This window comes from Apodemus sylvaticus, chromosome 3, assembly GCF_947179515.1.
Source record: "Apodemus sylvaticus chromosome 3, mApoSyl1.1, whole genome shotgun sequence".
NCBI classification, from domain to species: domain Eukaryota; kingdom Metazoa; phylum Chordata; class Mammalia; order Rodentia; family Muridae; genus Apodemus; species Apodemus sylvaticus.
Genome location: NC_067474.1, coordinates 21257056 through 21263584, shown reverse-complemented (window position 1 = coordinate 21263584; position 6529 = coordinate 21257056). Strand labels below are relative to the sequence as shown.

Genomic DNA, 6529 nt, shown 5'->3' with positions numbered 1-6529 from the left:
GAAACATTCCTAGAGCAGAGGATGTGGAAGTTGGACTCCCCAAAGTCAGGTGGAGAAGAGGAAGTCAGGCTGAAAAAGGGAGTCCTCCATTTTGCATTGAGCTATGGATCCATCTGGTTATTAGACTACCAGCAGCATCCTCCACCATCCCAGTCCATTGTAGGTGGTGTCATCACTGGGCTGGTTCCTGTGTTCTATAAGAAGGCAGGTTGAGCAAGCCATGAGAGCGAGCCAGTAAGCTACACAACCCCTCCCCACAACCTATTGATCAGCTTCTGCCACCAGATTCCTACCCTATTTGAGTTACTGTCCTTACTTCCTTTGATAATAAACAGAAATATGCAAGTATAAGACAAAACAAAGAAACAAAAACCAAAAATCCCTTTTCCTCTTCAACTTGCTTTTTGGCCATGCTTTTTCATTGTAATAATAGAAACCATAACTAAGGCATCTAGCATCAAAAAATAAAAGGCTATAACTGTGAAACAGACACATCGATTAGTTTCCATATAGTCACCTTTCTACTGTCTTAATAGATTCAAACATGTCATGCACATGTTATGTATACACAATGAATTTTCTTTTAAAACTAGTCTTAATCCATAGCTCAATCCCATGACAATTAGGAGCTCCTAGATGACTGGAGTTGGAGAAGGATGGTGGAGAAGGATGATTCTTTATCAGAATCTGATATTATATTTAATACCTGTATATTGCGAGACAACATAAAATGGAATACTATAAATCTAAATTACTCCTGAGATTAGTAATGATTGACTAAATCTCAAAGAACACCAACTAAGATACTAAGCAAATAATATATGAGTTTATTAAACATTTGAGGATATTAAATGATTTCTTAAAGTCAGAAAAATAGAATCTTAGTACATTAACTTGAAATATATAAATCCCATGGAATGCATTTTAGAAGATTTAAAACTATTGATTCTTTATAAAGTACATTTTCAACTTTGTGGTTGGTTTACCAACTTGAGGCAAGGTCTCACGATGTAGTTCAGACTAGCCTGCCTTAGCCTACCTAAGGCTAGGATTATTGGTGTATAGGTTTGTGCTACCATGGTGATGCCTGTCTTAGAAATTAAATTGTAACTACACTTTTATTATTCTAGTCTCTGTCAGTATACTGGGATGGGGACCACTTTGCTTTCACCATTTGTCCTGGACTATGGCCATAACAAGTCAGCATAACAAGAAAGTGGATGGGAACTCATAGTTCCTGTTCAAAACATGGCAAAAAAGGAGGCAGGGATGGAGGAAGGGAGGCCAGGGGATAAAGGATGTAAGAGGGAGCAAGAGGTGGGAGTCCACAGACCTGTGTCTCTTCTTCCCAGCAATGTGGCTCTGTTGGAATACCGCAAACCCTGAGTGAGTTGCCCATGGCTGCTGGGGTGTGTGTGGTGGCATCCTGTGGAGAAGAGGCTACTTCTGTGTTTTGCCTGGCACCTCTCATGGCAGGTGGCAGGGCATATTGAACTGACAGACATGTGAAAATCTTCACAAGTCATTATACTGTGTCTTTAAATAGACAGAAACTGCGGTTAACAAGAACACAGATCAGCCTGAAGCCATGGTGATTTCCAAAGGGAAAGCAATAGGAGCTTACAAACGGCCCAGGAAATGTAGAGAAATTCAAAACTGAGAGCAACTGGCTCAGCAGAGTGGGTGAACTGAGACACCTGCCAGTCCCAATGGTCAGCCGCCAGATGAGGGAGTCTGAGGAGAAGACAAGTCTGGGGAGGAGGAGAGCAGCATGGCAAATGTCAACTTGGATTCAGGATGTGAGCTTGAGTAGAGTCTGGGAAGAATGAACAAATTGCTAATTAGATAATTGTTGAAGACAGAGAAGTGAATTGCGTTTTCTTTCACACAAGTAGGAAAATAACAGGATTCTTTCCTCCATCCTTTCTTTCTTTCTATATTTATTTATTCATCTATCATCTATCTATAGTCTATTTCTGCCTACCATGTACCTACCATTTATCCATCTGTCTATCTGTTTTATCTTTCCTACTCCTTAAGAGCAGTACACCCTTTTCAGCTCTGTGCTATTGAATGACAGAAAAAGAATAAAGTAATAAAGCTAATGAATTTTTCTTCTCTTGCTTTAGGCAGAGAGATTTTGAAAGAACTCATGAAATTTAATCCAGTGTGTGTTTGTTACAACTCTTGGGTGATACATTCTAGAAGAGTAAATATTTTCTCAAAATCACAGATGACAAGGCATATTTAACATAGAAAAATATTTACAAATCAGGAACAAACAGCCTTTAGAGTGGTTTCAAAGACTGCTTCCTTTGGAATGTACAATAATTACTCATGTCCCAGCAATAATCAAATTAAAATGTCCATATACATGTCTTTACATTTTACAAAATTGTTTCATGTTAATATTATGTTTAATCAAAGATGTAGAAGTACATGAAGAAAACAGGAAGACAGAAAGAATAGTCTGAGATTCAAGAAGAAGCCTGTAATACCAGGTAAGCCCTCCTTTAAATATCACCAAACCTCCCATAGAACTTACAAATCAAGAAGTCTCTCTACTGACAGCCATTGTTTGTCAGAGGACATGGTTGTTCATATATATACAAAACAAGTCAGGAATGACGGCACACACCTTTGATCTCATCTCCATGAGGAGGCCATCCTGGTCTACATAGGGAGCTTCAGACCAGCCAGTTCTATGTAGTGAGGCACTTTCTCAAAAATATTTCTTAATAAATAAAAGTTTAAAACTGTATTTTTCCCTTCAAGGAAGTGTGAAATAATTAGACAGGGAGGGAGAATATTTCCAGATGTTTTTCTGTGCAAGGTAGCATGACACTTTTCCTCAGATATGAGCATGACACTCATATCTTAAAGTTCTAAAAAACTCAACCAGGAAGAAAAGCTTCCTCTACAAGAGGCCACAGTTTGTTTCCTGGGAAGTGCTTACACAGGGATATGTGTCCATGCAAGTGGCTGTAGCTTCCAGAGGCCTTCCTGACTCTCACTTGACCATGGCATTCATAATGGCCATAACTGCTTTCCACAGGCTCCTGAGTGCTCAAGATATGTATTAATCTATTGTTTTAAAGAAAGATCTGTTACTGTATTGTTCTAATTAGACTATGAAAAGGAGCTAATTTCACAGAGCCTAAAATTACACTAAAAATATCTTTGGGTCTTTCTTTTCTTGGCAGCCTGGAATTACTACAAAATATTTGGTAAGGCACAACATATTGTCCCAAATAACAGTAAACATGGACATATTTTATTAACTAATGACAGACTCTAATACAATTTAGCAGCCAACTCTGGTCTTCTATTTTCTTCACATCCAACGGAAAGGAATGGGGTTTGGGCTATTTATGGCAACAATGTACAACAACCATAGTTCTGGTTGAAAGCTGCTGTCCAGTCCCAGGTAGAAGATCATATGCAGTAGCTAGTCCAAATAGAACAGAAGTGTGCACAAGCTCATAGACATGCCCTCATGAAGATTCCTGTTCTCTGAATAATGTGAGAGGCATAAAGATAAGGAAACAGAAAAAGCATGTGATGCATGGGCAGCAAGTAGGACCTTCGCCTCCTACTCACTTACTTGTGGAGAAGGCAGGTTGCCATCTGGATCCAGAAGAAAGCCACACTTGTAAATGCTTGGTGCTTCAGTGCTCCTGGCTTTATTGGCAATTGATGCAGAACCCTGGACTTAGTGTTAAAAGAGCTGTCTTCTTGTCTGTCCTCTGGACACAAACAACTGCTTTCTGGGTCTGGTTTGGACACACACACAAAAAAAAAGGTTGATAAAATACAGTAACCACAATAAAAGGAGATCGTCATTGTCTGCTTGGTCACAAACTGAAATTTAGCGTGACATAGTCCATAAGGGCTTGTGCAATCCTGGGGTACACATAAGTGCAGATGCATGATCCTTAAAATATGGTAAAGGTTGTAGGGTTTTGAAAAAAATTGACTCTTTACCTTGAAGAAGAAAAAAAATGGAGAACAGATGATGTATCATTTATGAGAAGTTACAGTGCTTCAGCCAACCTCTGTGCGGTTGACAGAGGTTCCCATCCAAGTTACAAAAATGCCCAGGCACTGAACCATGCTTTGTCATATACAACCTGGCATGGTTTCTTCTGATACCACAATAGGAGGAAGCCCACATTTCAGTCATTGCTATGTGCAGTATGCTAGTAGATTACTGGAGCATCAAGCTATGGTTTGGAATATGATAACTCTCATTTAAATTGGAGCTCTAATACAGAATAGGAAATGTAGTCACTACTTGGTCCAGGCACTAGATTTTAAAAGAAAAATCAAAGCCCAAATTGGCTTCAGGGCAAAGGGAGTTCAGCTTAGGCATTATGATCAATACCCTGTATCTCCAGTGCATGATTGGCTCCTCATTAATAAGGTATTTCTTCAAGGGCCCACTTTCATATTGTACCTTTGCTCTGTACAGTTTCTTACTCAGATCCATTGGAAATTAAAACTATCTTCAACAGAAGGCAGAGCCCAAATTCCCAGGTTTCTCCAATGGTCCAGCTGAGTCATTGCCTTATACTTGAACCAATCATCCATCACAGAAGACAAGTAGACAACTGACAGGCAAAAATTTTCAATCTATGGTTTTTGAAAAAACTAATGAATTCATCCAATTCATCCAATTCATCTAATTTGTCCAATTCATCTAATTCATCCAATAAACACACACACACACACACACATACACACAAACACAAACACACTACAGAAAGAATCAAGCTGTGTAACTCAGACTGTCCTCAAATTCACTCTGTAGCCCACACTGACTTCACATTCCTCACTCTCCCGTCTCTACCTCCTGGATTTCAAGCCCTCTCTGTAGTGGCTTTAATAAAAATGACCCCCACAGACTCATATCTTTGAATAATTTACTACCAGGGAGTGGAAATCTTTAGGATTAGAAGCATTACCAGTATCATGCAGTTTTTATCACTACTGCTCTATAGTACAACTTGAGGTCAGGGATGGTGATTTCCCTCAGAAGTTCTTTTATAGTTGAATATAGTTTTCATTATCCTGGGATTTTTGTATTCCAGATGAATTTAAGAATTGTTCTTTTTAACTCTATGAAGAATTAAGTTGGAATTTTAATGGGAATTGTATTGAATCTGTAGATTGTTTTTGGCAAGATGGCCATTATTATTATATTAATCCTGCCGATCCATAAGCATGGGAGATCTTTCCATCTTCTGAGGTCTTCCTCAATTTCTTTCTTCAAGGACTTGAAGTTCTTGTCATATAGTTCTTTTACTCACTTTGTTAGAGAAAACCAAGCAGGAAGATCAAGGAATAGAATTGAAGACTCAGAAATAAGCCCACAAAACTATGATCACTTGATCTTTGACCTAGGAGCTAAAACTATCCAGTAGAAAAAAGATAGCATTTTCAACAAATGATGCTGGTTCAACTGATGATCTGCATGTAGAAAGCAAACTGATCCTTTCTTATCTCCTTGAATAAAGTTCAAGTGGATCAAAGACCTCCACAGAAAACCAGATACACTGAATCTAATAGATGAGAAAGTGGGGAAGCACTTTGAATATATGGGCACAGGAGAAAATTTTCCTGTAAGAGAACACAAATGGCTTATGCTCTATGATCAAGAATCAACAAATGGCACATAAAATTGAAAACTTCTATAAGGCAAAGGACACTGTCAATAGGACAAAATGGCAACCCAGAGATTGGGAAAAGATCATTATAAACCCTGCATCTGATAGAGGGCTAATATCCACAATATACAAAGAACTCAAGAAAGTAGATTGATTCCAGAGAACCAAATAACCCTATAAAAATGGGGTACAGAGCTAAACAGAATTCTCAACTGAGGAATCTTGAATAACTGAGGAACATCTAAAGACATGTTCAACATTAGTCATCAGGGAAATGCAAATCCAAATCATCCTGAAATTCTTCCTCAAAGCAGACAGAATGGCTAAGGTTATGAACTTAGGTAACATCAGGTGCTGGCAAGGATGTGGAGAACACTTGTTCATTGCTGATGGGATTGCAAACTGGTGCGACCACTCTGGAAATCAGTCTGGTGGTTCCTCAGAAAATTGGAAAGAGTTCTGAAGACCCAGATATACCACTACTGGGCAAATACCCAAAAGATATTCCAACATATAACAAGGGCACATACCCCACCATGTTTATAGCAGTCTTGTAATAGACAGAAACTGGAAACAACCCAAATGTCCCTCAACAGAAGAATAGATACAGGAAATGTGATACATTTACACAATGGAGTACTACTTAGCAATCAAAAGCAATGACTTCATGATATTTGCAGGTAAGTGATAAATCCAGAAAATATCCTGAGTGAGGTAACCCATACACAAAAGAACACACATGATATGTACTCACTGATAAGTGGATATTAGCCCAAAAGCTTACAATGCCCATGATTCAAGCCAAAGACCATATGGAGCTTAGGAGGAAGGAAGACCAATGTGTACTTCAGTCCTGCATTGAG

At 38.7% G+C, this 6529-nt stretch overlaps 1 long non-coding RNA gene across 1 annotated transcript in view; it reads right to left on the bottom strand.

Moving 5' to 3' along the window:
- Positions 1–953: 953 nt before the first annotated feature.
- The window catches only part of LOC127679811 (uncharacterized), a 63315-nt gene continuing 57739 nt past the window's right edge, over positions 954–6529 (bottom strand). The window contains exons 2-3 of the long non-coding RNA XR_007976906.1: positions 3605–3773; positions 954–1816 (exon numbers count right to left, since the gene is read on the bottom strand). This is a non-coding gene — a long non-coding RNA (uncharacterized LOC127679811). The remainder of the gene's footprint in view (positions 1817–3604; positions 3774–6529) is intronic.